The sequence below is a fragment of the Aegilops tauschii genome, chromosome 2, assembly GCF_002575655.3.
Source record: "Aegilops tauschii subsp. strangulata cultivar AL8/78 chromosome 2, Aet v6.0, whole genome shotgun sequence".
Classification (NCBI taxonomy): Eukaryota; Viridiplantae; Streptophyta; class Magnoliopsida; order Poales; family Poaceae; genus Aegilops; species Aegilops tauschii.
Genome location: NC_053036.3, coordinates 473,462,703 through 473,476,535, shown reverse-complemented (window position 1 = coordinate 473,476,535; position 13,833 = coordinate 473,462,703). Strand labels below are relative to the sequence as shown.

General features: G+C 49.6%; 1 pseudogene; it reads left to right on the top strand.

Moving 5' to 3' along the window:
• The first annotated feature begins 849 nt into the window (after window positions 1-849).
• Window positions 850-2,394, top strand: LOC109742168 (putative non-inhibitory serpin-10; annotated as a pseudogene).
• Window positions 2,395-13,833: the final 11,439 nt, after the last annotated feature.

Sequence of the window (13,833 nt, the reverse complement as noted above, 5' to 3'; positions counted from 1 at the left end):
CTGGTTTATATAAACACCAGGGGTTCTAGGGTTTACACATAGTCGATTACATCGAAGGAACAAGGACGTCGAATCTTCTATCTTGACTTGGGGTACACGCCAAGGCACAAAAGGTCTTCAGTCCAGATATAGTACGACCAACTTATCCGGCCCACGAGAGATAAGCCGGTAACCCGACGACCCCTGATTCAGGACTCCCTCATCTGCTCCCCTGGTTCTCAGGGCCGTTGACCTTCACCCAAACCGCCGGCAGGGGCGCGAGACGTGGGGCCGCCGCAGATGAGGAGGACCCGGATCCCCGGCACCAGTCGGAAGAGACAATGCGCGGAGGCAAAGGAGACGTTCGGCGTCCCTGCGCTTATCTCCATGCTCGAGGCCGCCGCCATTGGGGCCAGCTCCTCTTACTTCAGCGTCCGCCGCCAGGGACCTGTCGTCCTCCTTCAGCCGAGGCCGCCGCGGGAATCTTCGTCGCAAGACAACCGCCGATGCACGCGGCGGATGCAGTGGTCGACGGGTGAAGTTGCGCGCCTGCCGCGGAGCTCCTCGACATGTGGTTTGCCCCCGATGTGCGTTTTGGATGCGGGGGGAGAGGGGTGAGAGTGATTGAGTGAATGGAGAAGAAAGGAGAGACTGCGGGGGATAAGGTTTCTTTCCACGGGGACATCTCTCGTCCCGAATACTGATGACAGTCGCTGCTAACTTGCGCTAAGATTCGCGAAACGAAACGGACAGCGATTGCAGCGTTCATGACGAGACTTCAAAACACAACATGTTCGGGAGTTATTGATTCCGTTATTTTTTACGCCGCATTTTTTTAATTTATTTTGTTGATAGAATAGTCGTTGTATATAAATCCGTCAAGCCGTCCGTTCTCCGTGGACCGTTCGGATGGTCAGATCGTATTCTAGGCGGTGCACGCTGCACGCGTGTCCTAGCCCTCGCCCTCCCGTCTATAAATACTAGCCGACGCCTCCCCTTTCTCACCTATTTTTCCCCCCGAAAGCCTTCGCCTCCAGATTTAATTTGCTCGACGTCACTTCGTGCGGTGGTCTCCGGCAGAAGTCCGGCATGGACCAATGCTTGCAGGTCGCTTTGTTCGCCGGCACGGACGCGATCGCCAGGCGGTCCAATTTCATTTTCTCGCCCCTTTCCATGCGGACCGGGCTCGCGCTGCTCGCCACCGGAACCAACGGCGAGACGCTGCGCCAGCTGCTGACATTCCTGGGCTCCCAGGACCTCCACCTCCTCAACGCGGCCAGTGCCAGCCTCGTCGCCGAGATGCGCGCGTGGCCGCAGCTCACCTTTGCCGCCGGCATCTTCGCGGACAGATCGTTCTCGCTGAGGCCGGAGTTCGTGTCGGGCGCCGCCTCCGCCCACCGGGCCTCCGTGAGATCCGTGGACTTTCAGAACCAGGTAGTTCCATAGTGGCATTTGCAGCACTAACGATAATGATAAGTACAAGTAAATTGAGAATCAATCTGCAAGTAAAAATGAACGAAAAAACTAACGATAAGTACGGCATGATAGCGCGAGCACGTGACTGAGAAACTGATTTTGCATTGCATGGATCAGCCGGCGGCAGCGGCGGCTGAGGTGAACGCTCTCATCGCAGAGACCACGCGGGGCCGGATACGCGACCTCGTCTCCCCCGACTCGTTTAGAGGCGACCCCAAGATCGTGCTCGCCAACGCCATGCACTTCAAGGCCACCTGGTCCCGGAGGTTCGACCGCTCGGACACCACCCGCAGCGAGTTCCACCGCCTCGACGGCACGTCCGTGCGGGCGCCGTTCCTCTCCGCCCCCGGGATGCAGTACGCCACCAGCTTCGACGACCTCGGCTTCAAGGTCCTCCAGTGCTTCTACAAGATGGCGGGGCGCGACGGCAAGCTGGACCCCAAGGCGCCGCTCTTCTCCATGCTCATATTCCTCCCGCACCGGCGCGACGGGCTCCGGGACCTCCTGCGGCTGGCGGTCACCGAGCCGGACTTCGTCATGCGCTGCGCTCCCCGGCGCGAGCAGGTGGTCAACCCGTGCCTGCTTCCCAAGTTCAAGTTCTCCTTCCGGTTCGACGCCACGGACGCGCTGCGCGGCCTCGGGCTCGCCGCACCGTTCGACCCGCTGGCCGCCGACCTGTCGGGGGCGGTGTCGAGCATGCCCCCGGAAGGGCTCTACGTGTCGGCCGTCGAGCAGGTGTGCGCCGTGGAGGTGGACGAGGAAGGGACGACGGCGGTAGCATCGTTTTACGCACCTACGAACCCGACCTATAGCCCGTTTGAGCGGCCGCCGCCCCCGCCAATGAGCTTCGTGGCGGACCACCCTTTCTTGTTCGCCATCATCGAGTACGGCAAGGGCGAGGTTTTGTTCCTTGGCCACGTCGTGGACCCTTCCAGTTGAACAGTTGAGAACAGTTGATGGAGTAGTCGACAGCAAGGCCGTGATGGATGAGGGCCCGTCGTCTCTGTTTCATTCCTCTGTTCTTTTGCCACAAACCTTGATTTGGTTGCATTATTAAGCGACGCTAAGAAAACTCTTGTTTTATTGATTTATTTACCGGTTTCCAGATTGATTTTTTGAGGAATCAGATAATCTAGTTTGTACTTCGGTGGTGATTTCCTATTCTGTTCAGAAATCTATGTCTCTGTCTCTGCATGTTACACACCTTTCTGAGCACTTTATCTTGAAGAGAAGCTGATACAAAATCCCTTAACAAAGTTGGAACCCTGGTATTATCGAAAAAGGCTTTCGCCCCGCTTTATATATAAAGCATCGACCAGAAGTACAAATCCGAGTACAACACGCACCCCCCACACACCACACACACCTCAAGGCAAGATACAAGGGTGCCGATGCACCGCAACACTACCCAATCGACCACCAAGCACACTAAACACTTGGGGCCGACGAGGACCTTCCGAGACCTAGCCACCGAGAAGAAGTGAAGCGGGACAATGGCGAAGCATGGACTTCAAGGCGGTGCCTTCAAGAAGGGCACGACACCGAAAGCCGCCACCGCCCGATCACGGAGACCAAGTTTTCACCCGGAGCAACATGGAGAGAAGAGAACACCACGACGGAGCCTTCATGAAGGAAATGACGCCCGTGGCGCCGCCACCGTCGGCCGGAGAAGACCGGGCAAGTAATGTACTCCGGTATTAACCCTCTACCAGACCACCATGCTTCGCCAAACATCACCAACCATGCCACCCACGTGGCCATGGCTGCCCGACCGCACCCAAGACGCGCGCTCCGCCCATGAACACCGCGCCTCCCGCCGCCAGGGCCGCCGCCCAGCATCCAAGCAACTCCGGGAACACCCAAAGGCCTTGGCTTTGGCCTGACTGGCAGCCCCCGCCTATGAAGATGCCAGCAACCACCCTGCCTCGAACATCGCCAGAGCCCCAACAAAGAGCACACAGCCGAGGAAAGGGGGAGGAGGAGCGGACGCATCCGGACCGGTGCACCCCTGCACCGGCGACGGGTGGCCATCGGGGCCTCCCATCCCTCCTGAGAACTCCCCACCGGACACACCCCCGTGTCGCCTCACCATGGCGCCCGCCGCAGCTCGACGCGAGGCCACCAACGGCAGCCCGCCCAACCATCGACCAAAAGCGCGAAGCCAGCACGCACCCGCAGCCAAGAGCACTCACCGGAAGAGCCATCCCGCGCCGCTCACCGCCGTCCAGGGTCCGGAACAGGGGAGCCCCGACTGGAGGACGGCCAGCGCGCACCACCAGCACGCGTGCCTGCCGCGAGCCCGACCACCGCGCTGCACGCAGCAGCGGAAGCACGCGCGCCCGCCGGCGAGGCGCCGCCCGCCGCCCGCGTCCGCCGTACCGCCAGATCTGGCCGAACCCAGACCTGGCTGCCACCGCAGCCACGAGCGCGAGCCGCCCCGTGCAGCCCACCGCGCCGCCACCAAGCCCTCGCTACCTCGCCGCCAGGGCCCGCCGCCGCGCCTCCGCGCCCCGCACCAGCGCGAAGCACCGCCGTCCGCCGCCGCCCCGCGCCAACAGCCTCCGAGCGGGATGAAGAAGAGCCCCGCCGCCACCGGCGCCGGAGGGCTTTGCCCGGCAGCATGGTCCGGCGGCGGCAAGGGAGGGAAGGGGCGGGAGGAGGCCCGAAGCCGGCGGCTAGGGTTTCCCCCCGGTCGCCACACGGGAGCGACACGGGAACCCTGGTATTTTCAAGTCTCCCCATATCCCGGCTTTGAACATTTTGCTCAACGAGCAAGGTTTAAGCTTGGGGATGTTTTTCTTTTTGAACACAGTACAGACACAATCGCTCATATACACGTGCATACACTCACCTCTATGAGCGCACACACGCACACCCTATCTTCTATGAGCACCTTCAAAAGACTGAGCTGACATATCATCTTGAAATTTACGATGTCCCTCTAACCATCCAACCACAGGTTGGTTCGCTAAGTTGAAGATGTTGATGAATGGATTTTAGGCATAGTTTTTAGAGTATATTATAGTACCAAAATCTCTCATATCATATCCATCTAGCACTTATTCATGTCTTCAATGCATTGTTTTTGGTATTTACTTGTTTTACCAAGTTCGTTGCACACCTTTTATTTTTATTTAGTTTTTATTAGTTTTCCTTTGTTTTGTGGTCTTTATTGGTGTGTTGACATGTTCATGGACTTGGGACATCAAAAGAATTAAGCTAGGGGTCAAACCGGAGAAGTTCCAGGCACCAGATCAAGGCCCTTTGGAGAGTTTGATGATTTGGCATTTATCAAAGTGTGCAAAATGAACATCCAAGTCCACAAGCGCATTGGGCTTTTCGCTAGCAATCCAACAAGTTCAAAAATGTCAAAATCGAAGTTCGTATGAAGAAATGGCGACTCCCAAAGTCCAGAAGGAAGGACGACCTTTCATGCGACCGGAGCCGCTTGTTTGAGCTCCAAGCAGCCACGAAAATTGTCCTGAATTTTCCAAATTTTGCTCCAATTTCGTCCTTGTTTTTTCCTACGAGATTCTTGATGACCAAGGCTTGTTTGGGACGTGGATTTGGCTCCCCTTGAGCCCTTGGATGAAGGGGGGAGGCTAGACCAACGGATGAGACCCGTGGAGCACTCCTATATGAAGGCCTCCAACCCTAGCCACCGGCTCATCTCACCTCCATCCTCCACAAGTCTCATCTACAGCCACCACATCTCCATTGCAGCACCTCCACCATAGAAGAAGGGCCAAGCCAAGGAAGAAGGAAGGGAGGAGGCGCCTCCACACCGGTGTCGGCTGGAGGGCCAGCGCCCTCTTCATCACCGGCGCCATATGCCTCTCCCCATCTCCATCTCCATCCTCGTGTTGGCTTGTAACTCATCCCTAATCTCTATGTACTCCATCACCATGTTTGAGTAATTTATTAGTTCTTGGGGGAATAAGATGAACTCTAGTATGTGCTAGTACCAACTGTCTTGCGCTATATCATATCCACTTTACATGTTTATGTTAGTAGTCTTCTTAACGTTGGATGAAGTTGACCATCCAACGCATGCCAATTTTGGACGGAAGATTATTACTATTGGCGAACCGTGTGGTTGGCGAGGTGGGTGAGTGACAGGCCCCATCTCCCTTCATAGAAGATCATTGCAGCAGGGGGTAAAGCGAAGACCACTTTGGCTGCGTCCACGAGGACCTTTTTCCCCTTAATCACTGTCTGGTAATCAGAGTGGGGAAGGACGGTGGTGGCGTATGTGATACGGGGCTGCCGCGTGTATGCACGTATCTGTACCGGCTCCGCCCACAAAGAGAAACATGTAAAGTGGCTTAGTATTAGTAGAACGAACATATAGTGATGATTCTGAATACCTCAAGAACGCCCTCATTACTCAAGCGCCTCTCCTTTATTTTTCCCGTTGTTTTCTTTATGTTTTTACCTCCGTTTAGTTGTTTAGTCAAAACCACCCTTATTATCATTTCCGCTAGCGACCAATGAATAGACTATTTCCAGATAACGCTCTGGGTGTGAACGTAGCCATGTAAGTGACGACGTAGCTGCGGGGTTGGTAGTTACCAGTGCAACCATCGCTCCCTGTGGGGTCGACATACTCTACTTACCGCGAATTGCAATAGCCCTATGCCCTTGCAGGTCATCAGCATGCATCGGCGAGGTGGTGCTTCACGGCTCCATGGTGGGGATGTGAGCTCTCGCAGGCATTGAGAGCTGGAATCCGGGGTGGTGTGGTTGATGTGTCAGCGGTTGTGGAGTTCACGCGGGCGACGCGGCAGCCGTGATGTGCTGGTGGTGGGAGGCTCGTCCTTCCTGTCTCAGCAGCTTGGTGACGGTGGTCCTTCGGCGGGTCACAGCTCCGACGGCATTGCGGTTCGAGCTGTAGTGGTGGCATTCTGTGCGGGCACTAGACCGCCATATCTGGCCGGCGAGATGATGCGGGGTGGCAGCCTGCCTTCCCCTGCCTGGAAGACGTACGCAAGTCTTCGTGTTGGTGGCTTGCCGTGGTTGGCTCTACAGCGAGGCGTGGTGGTGGTCCCTGCGTGGTCATGGCACGGTTGCTGTGCAGGGGTGCGCGGGTCAGTGGTGGTGATGGTTGACATTGGTCGACTGTGTGTGAGTGGTGGTGTTGACGATCCACGCGAAAGCATGGCCGGTGCTTGTTGGGCGGCGGCGGTGCCCGTGGGCGTCGCTTTCTTTCTTGGAGGTGCCGTCGAGTGAAGGAAATATGCCCTAGAGGCAATAATAAAGTTGTTATTTATATTTCCTTATATCATGATAAATGTTTATTATTCATGCTAGAATTGTATTAACCGGAAACTTAGTACATGTGTGAATACATAGACAAAACAGAGTGTCCCTAGTATGCCTCTACTTGACTAGCTCGTTAATCGAAGATGGTTAAGTTTCCTGACCATAGACATGTGTTGTCATTTGATGAACGGGATCATATTAGAGAATGATGTGATGGACAAGACCCATCCGTTAGCTTAGCATAATGATCGTTTAGTTTTATTGATATTGCTTTCTTCATGACTTATACATGTTCCTCTGACTATGAGATTATGCAACTCCCGAATACCAGAGGAACACCTTGTGTGCTATCAAACATCACAACGTAATTGGGTGATTATAAAGATGCTCTACAGGTGTCTCCGAAGGTGTTTGTTGGGTTGGCATAGATCAAGCTTAGGATATTTGTCACTCCGTGTATCGGAGAGGTATCTCTGGGCCCTCTCGGTAATGCACATCACTATAAGCCTGGCAAACAATGTGACTAATGAGTTAGTTGCGGGATGATGCATTACGGAATGAGTAAAGAGACTTGCCAGTAACGAGACTGAACTAGGTATGATGATACCGACAATCGAATCTCGGGCAAGTAACATACCGATGACAAAGGGAATAACGTATGTTGTTGTGCGGTTTGACCGATAAAGATCTTCGTAGAATATGTAGGAACCAATATGAGCATCCTGGTTCCGCTATTGGTTATTGACCAGAGATGTGTCTCGGTCATGTCTACATAGTTCTCGAACCGGTAGGGTCCGCACGCTTAACGTTCGATGACAATTTGTATTATGAGTTATGTGTTTTGGTGACCTAAGTTTGTTCGGAGTCCCGGATGAGATCACGGACATGACGAGGAGTCTCGAAATGGTCGAGAGGTAAAGATTGATATATTGGAAGGTTATATACGGACACCAGAATTGTTCCGAAGAGGTTCGGGGATTTATCGGAGTACTAGGGGGCTATCGGAACCCCCGGGGAAGGTTAATGGGCCTTATGGTCCATTGTGGAGAGAGGGAGGAAGGCCACGGGAGATGGCGCGCGCCTCCCCCTGCCCAATCCGAATTGGACAAGGGGTGGGGGCGCCCCCCTTCCTTCTCCCTCTCCCCTCTTTCCCCTTTCCCCTCTCCGTTGGAAGGAAGGGGGGCCGAATCCTACTACGAGTGGAGTCCTAGTAGGACTCCCCCATGGCGCGCCACCCCTTGGCCGGCCTCCTCCTCCTCCCCTCCTTTATATAAGGGGGTGGGGGCACCCCAAAGACACACCAATAGTTCTCTTAGCCATGTGCAGTGCCCCCTCCACAGTTTACTCCTCCGGTCATAGTGTCGTAGTGCTTAGGCGAAGCCCTGCATGGATCACATCACCATCACCATCACCACGCCGTCGTGCTGACGAAACTCTCCCTCGACCCTCTGCTGGATCAAGAGTTCGAGGGACGCCATCGAGCTGAATGTGTGTTGAACACGGAGGTGCCATACGTTTGATACTTGGATCGGTTGGATCGTGAAGACGTTCGACTACATCAACCGCGTTAACCTAACGCTTCCGCTTTCGATCTATGAGGATAGGTACGTGGACACACTCTCCCCATCTCGTTGCTATGCATCTCCTAGATAGATCTTGCGTGATCGTATGAATTTTTTTAAATGGCATGTTACGTTCCCCAATAGTGGTATCAGAGCCAGGTCTACGCGTAGATGATATGCACGAGTAGAACACAAAGAGTTGTGGGCAATAATAGTCATACTGCTTACCACCAACGTCTTACTTTGATTCGGCGGTATTGTTGGATGAAGCTGCCCGGACCAACATTACATGACCACGTTCATGAGACCGGTTCAACCGACGTGCTTCGCACACAGGTGGCTAGCGGGTGTCTGTTTCTCCAACTTTAGTTGAATTGAGTTTGACTACGGTCGGTCCTTGTTGAAGGTTAAAACAGCACAATTGATGAAAAATCATTGTGGTTTTGATGCGTAGGTAAGAACGGTTCTTGCTAGAAGCCCGTAGCAGCCACGTAAAACTTGCAACAACAAAGTAGAGGACGTCTAACTTGTTTTTGCAGGGCATGTTGTGATGTGATATGGTCAAGATGTGATGACATATAAATTGTTGTATGAGATGATCAAGTTTTGTAAAAGTTATCGACAGCTGGCAGGAGGCTTATGGTTGTCGCTTTATTGTATAAATGCAATCGTCATGTAATTGCTTTACTTTATCACTAAGCAGTAGCGACAGTCGTGGAAGCAATAGTTGGCGAGACGACAACGACGCTACGATGGAGATCAAGGTGTCAAGCCGGTGACGATGGAGATCATGACGGTGCTTTGGAGATGGAGATCAAAGGCACAAGATGATGATGGCCATATCATGTCACATATTTTTATTGCATGTGATGTTTATCTTTTATGCATCTTATTTTGCTTGGTACGGCGGTAGCATTATAAGATGATCCATCACTAAATTTCAAGGTATAAGTGTTCTCCCTGAGTATGCACCGTTGCTGCAGTTCGTCGTGCCGAGACGCCACGTGATGATCGGGTGTGATAAGCTCTACATTCACATACAATGGGTGCAAGCCAGTTTTGCACATGCAGAATACTCGGGTTAAACTTGACGAGCCTAGCATATGAATATATGGCCTCGGAACACAGAGACCAAAAGATTGAACGTGAATCATATAGTAGATATGATCAACACAGAGATGTTCACCATTGAAAACTACTCCATCTGATGTGATGATCGGACATGGTTTAGTTGATATGGATCACGTGATCATTTAGATGACTAGAGGGATGTCAATCTAAGTGGGAGTTCTTAAGTAATATGATTAATTGAACTTAAATTTATCATAAACTTGATCCTGATTGTTTTTGCATATCAATGTTGTTGTAGATCAATGGCCCGTGCTACTGTTCCCTTGAATTTTAATGCGTTCCTAGAGAAAGCTAAGTTGAAAGATGATGCTAGCAACTACACGGACTGGGTCTGTAACTTGAGGATTATCCTGATTGCTGCACAGAAGAATTACGTCTTGGAAGCACCGCTAGGTGCAAGACCCGCTGCAGGAGCAACTCCGGACGTTATGAACGTCTGGCAGAGCAAAACTGATGACTACTCAATAGTTTTGTGTGCCATGCTTTACGGCTTAGAATCGGGACTTCAAAGACGTTTTGAACATCATGGAGCATATGAGATGTTCCAGGAGTTGAAGTTAATATTTCAAGCAAATGCCCGAGTTGAGAGATATGAAGTCTCCAACAAGTTCTACAGCTGCAAAATGGAGGAGAATAGTTTTGTCAGTGAACACATACTCAGAATGTCTGGGTACCATAACCACTTGACTCAGTTGGGAGTTAATCTTCCTGATGATAGTGTCATTGACAGAGTTCTTCAATCACTGCCACTAAGCTATAAAGGCTTGGTGATGAACTATAATATGCAAGGGATGGAAAAGACAATTCCCGAGCTCTTCGCGATGCTAAAGGCTGCGGAGGTAGAAATCAAGAAGGAGCATCAAGTGTTGATGGTTAACAAGACCACTAGTTTCAAGAAAAAGGGCAAAGGGAAGAAGGGGAACTTCAAGAAGAACAACACGCAAGTTGCTGCTCAAGGGAAGAAGCCCAAGTCTGGACCTAAGCCTGAAACTGAGTGCTTCTACTGCAAAGGGACTGGTCACAGGAAGCGGAACTGCCCCAAGTATTTGGCGGATAAGAAGGATGGAAAAGTGAAAGGTATATTTGATATACATGTTATTGATGTGTACCTTACTAACGCTCGTAGTAGCGCCTGGGTATTTGATACTGGTTATGTTGCTCATATTTGCAACTCGAAATAGGGGCTACGAATTAAACGAAGATTGGCTAAGGACGAGGTGACGACGCGCGTGGGAAATGGTTCCAAAGTCGATGTGATCGCCGTCGGCACGCTACCTCTACATCTACCTTCGGGGTTAGTTTTATACCTAAATAATTGTTATTTGATGCCAGCGTTGAGCATGAACATTATATCTGGCTCTTGTTTGATGCGAGACGGTTATTCATTTAAATCAGAGAATAATGGTTGTTCTATTTATATGAGTAATATCTTTTATCGTCATGCACCCTTGATGAGTGGTCTATTTTTGTTGAATCTCGATTGTAGTGATACACATATTCATAATATTGAAACCAAAAGATGCAAATTTAATAATGATAGTGCAACTTATTTGCGGCACTGCCGTTTAGATCATATTGGTGTAAAGGGCATGAATAAACTCCATGTTGATGGGCTTTTGGAATCATTTGATGCTTGCGAACCATGCCTCATGGGCAAGATGACTAAGACTCCGTTCTCTGGAACAATGGAGCGAGCAACTGACTTATTGAAAATAATACATACTGATGTATGCGGTCCGATGAGTGTTGAGGCTCGCGGCGGGTATCGTTATTTTCTAACCTTGACAGATGATTTGAGTAGATATGGGTATATCTACTTAATGAAACACAAGTCTGAAACATTTGAAAAGTTCAAAGAATTTCAGAGTGAAGTGAAAAATCATCGTAACGAGAAAATAAAGTATCCACGATCTGATCGTAAAGGTGAATATTTGAGTTATGAGTTTGGTCTTCATTTGAAACAATGTGGAATAGTTTCGCAACTCACGCCACTTGGGACACCACAACGTAATGATGTGTCCGAACGTCGCAACCGTACATTATTAGATATGGTGCAATCTATGATGTCTCTTAACGATTTACCACTATCGTTTTGGGGTTATGCTTTAGAGACGGCTGCATTCACGTTAAATAGGCACCATCTATATCCGTTGAGACGACACCATATGAACTGTGGTTTGGCAAGAAACCTAAGCTGTCGTTTCTTAAAGTTTGGGGCTGTGATGCTTATGTGAAAAAGCTTCAACCTGATAAGCTCGAACCCAAATCGGAGAAATGTGTCTTCATAGGATAGCCAAAGGAAACTGTTGGGTACAACTTCTATCACAGATCCGAAGGCAAGATATTCTTTGCTAAGAATGGATCCTATCTAGAGAAGGAGTTTCTCTCGAAAGAAGTGAGTGGGAGGAAAGTAGAAGTTGATGAGGTAATTGTACCTTCTCCCGAATTGGAAAGTAGTTCATCACAAAAATCAGTTCGAGTGATTCCTACACCAATTAGTGAGGAAGCTAATGATGATGATCATGAAACTTCAGATCAAGTTACTACCAAACCACGTAGGTCAACCAGAGCACGATCCGCACCAGAGTGGTTGCTACCTCTTGAGCATGCGTTGGTTTTCCCTTGAATAGGAAAGGGTGATGCAGCAAAGTAGCATAAGTATTTCCCTCAGTTGTTGAGAACCAAGGTATCAATCCAGTAGAAGACTACACGCAAATCCTTAGTACCAGCACAAACAATTATGAACCTTGCAACCAACGTGATAAAGGGGCTGTCAATCCCTTCACGGCCACTTGCAAAAGTGAGATCTGATAGAGATAATAAGATAAACATTTCTGGTATTTTTGTTGTATAGATTGAAAACTAAAGATTGCAAAATAAACGGCGACAGAAATAGCTAGTTGACGGGAGATTTATATGATGGAAAATAGACCCGGGGGCCATAGGTTTCACTAGTGGCTTCTTTCAAGATAGAATATTTTACAGCGGGTGAACAAATTACTATCGAGCAATTGATAGAAAATCGCATAGTTATGAGAATGTCTAGGCATGATCATGAACATAGGCATCACGTCCGTGACAAGTAGACCGAAACGATTCTGCATCTACTACTATTACTCCACACATCGACCGCTATCCAGCATGCATCTAGAGTATTAAGTTCATAAGAACAGAGTAACGCATTAGGCAAGATGACATGATGTAGAGGGATGAACTCAAGAAATATTATATAAACCCCATCTTTTTATCCTCGATGTCAACAATACAATACGTGTTGGTTCCCTTTCTGTCACTGGGATCGAGCACCACAAGATTGAACCCAAAGCTAAGCACTTCTCCCATTGCAAGAAAGATCAATCTAATAGGCCAAACTAAACCGATAATTCGAAGAGACTTGCAAAGATATCAAATCATGCATATAAGAATTCAGAGAAGAATCAAATATTGTTCATAGATAATCTTCATCATAAACCCACTTTTCATCGTATCTCGACAAACACACCGCAAAAAGTATTACATCAAATAGATCTCCAAGAGAATCGAGGAGAACTTTGTATTGAGACCCAAAGAGAGAGAAGAAGCCATCTAGCTAATAACTATGGACCCGAAGGTCTGTGGTAAACTACTCACACATCATCGGAGAGGCCATGGTGTTGATGTAGGAGCCCTCCATGATCGATTCCCCCTCCGGCGGAGCGCCGAAAAAGGCCCCAAGTTGGGATCTCACGGGTACAGAAGGTTGCGGCGGTGGAAAAAGTGTTTCGTGGCTCCCCTGGATGTCTTCAGGGTGTAAGAGTATATATAGGCGAAAGAAGTAGGTAGGTGGAGCTACGAGGGGCCCACGAGGGTGGGGGCGCGCCTACCCCCCTGGGCGTGCCTCCCTGCCTCGTGGCCGCCTCGTTGCTTCCTTGACATCCACTCCAAGTCTCCTGGATTGCGTTTGTTCCTAAAACAATCCTCACGAAGGTTTCATTTCGTTTGATATTCCTTTTCTGCGAAACATTGAAATAGGCAAAAAAAAACAGCAATTTGCACTGGGCCTTCGGTTAATAGGTTAGTCCCAAAAATAATATAAAAAGGTATATTAAAGCCCATTAAACATCCAAAACAGATAATATAATAGCATGGAACAATCAAAAATTATAGATAGGTTGGAGACGTATCAAGCATCCCCAAGCTTAATTCCTGCTCGTCCTCGAGTAGGTAAACGATAAAAACAGAATTTTTGATGTGGAATGCTACCTAACATAATTTTCAATGTAATTCTCTTTATTGTGGCATGAATGTTCAGATCTAAAAGATTCAAGATAAAAGTTTAATATTGACATAAAAATAGTAATAGTTCAAGCATGCTAACCAAGCAATTATGTCTTATCAAAATAACATAGCCAAAGAAAGCTTATCCCTACAAAATCATATAGTT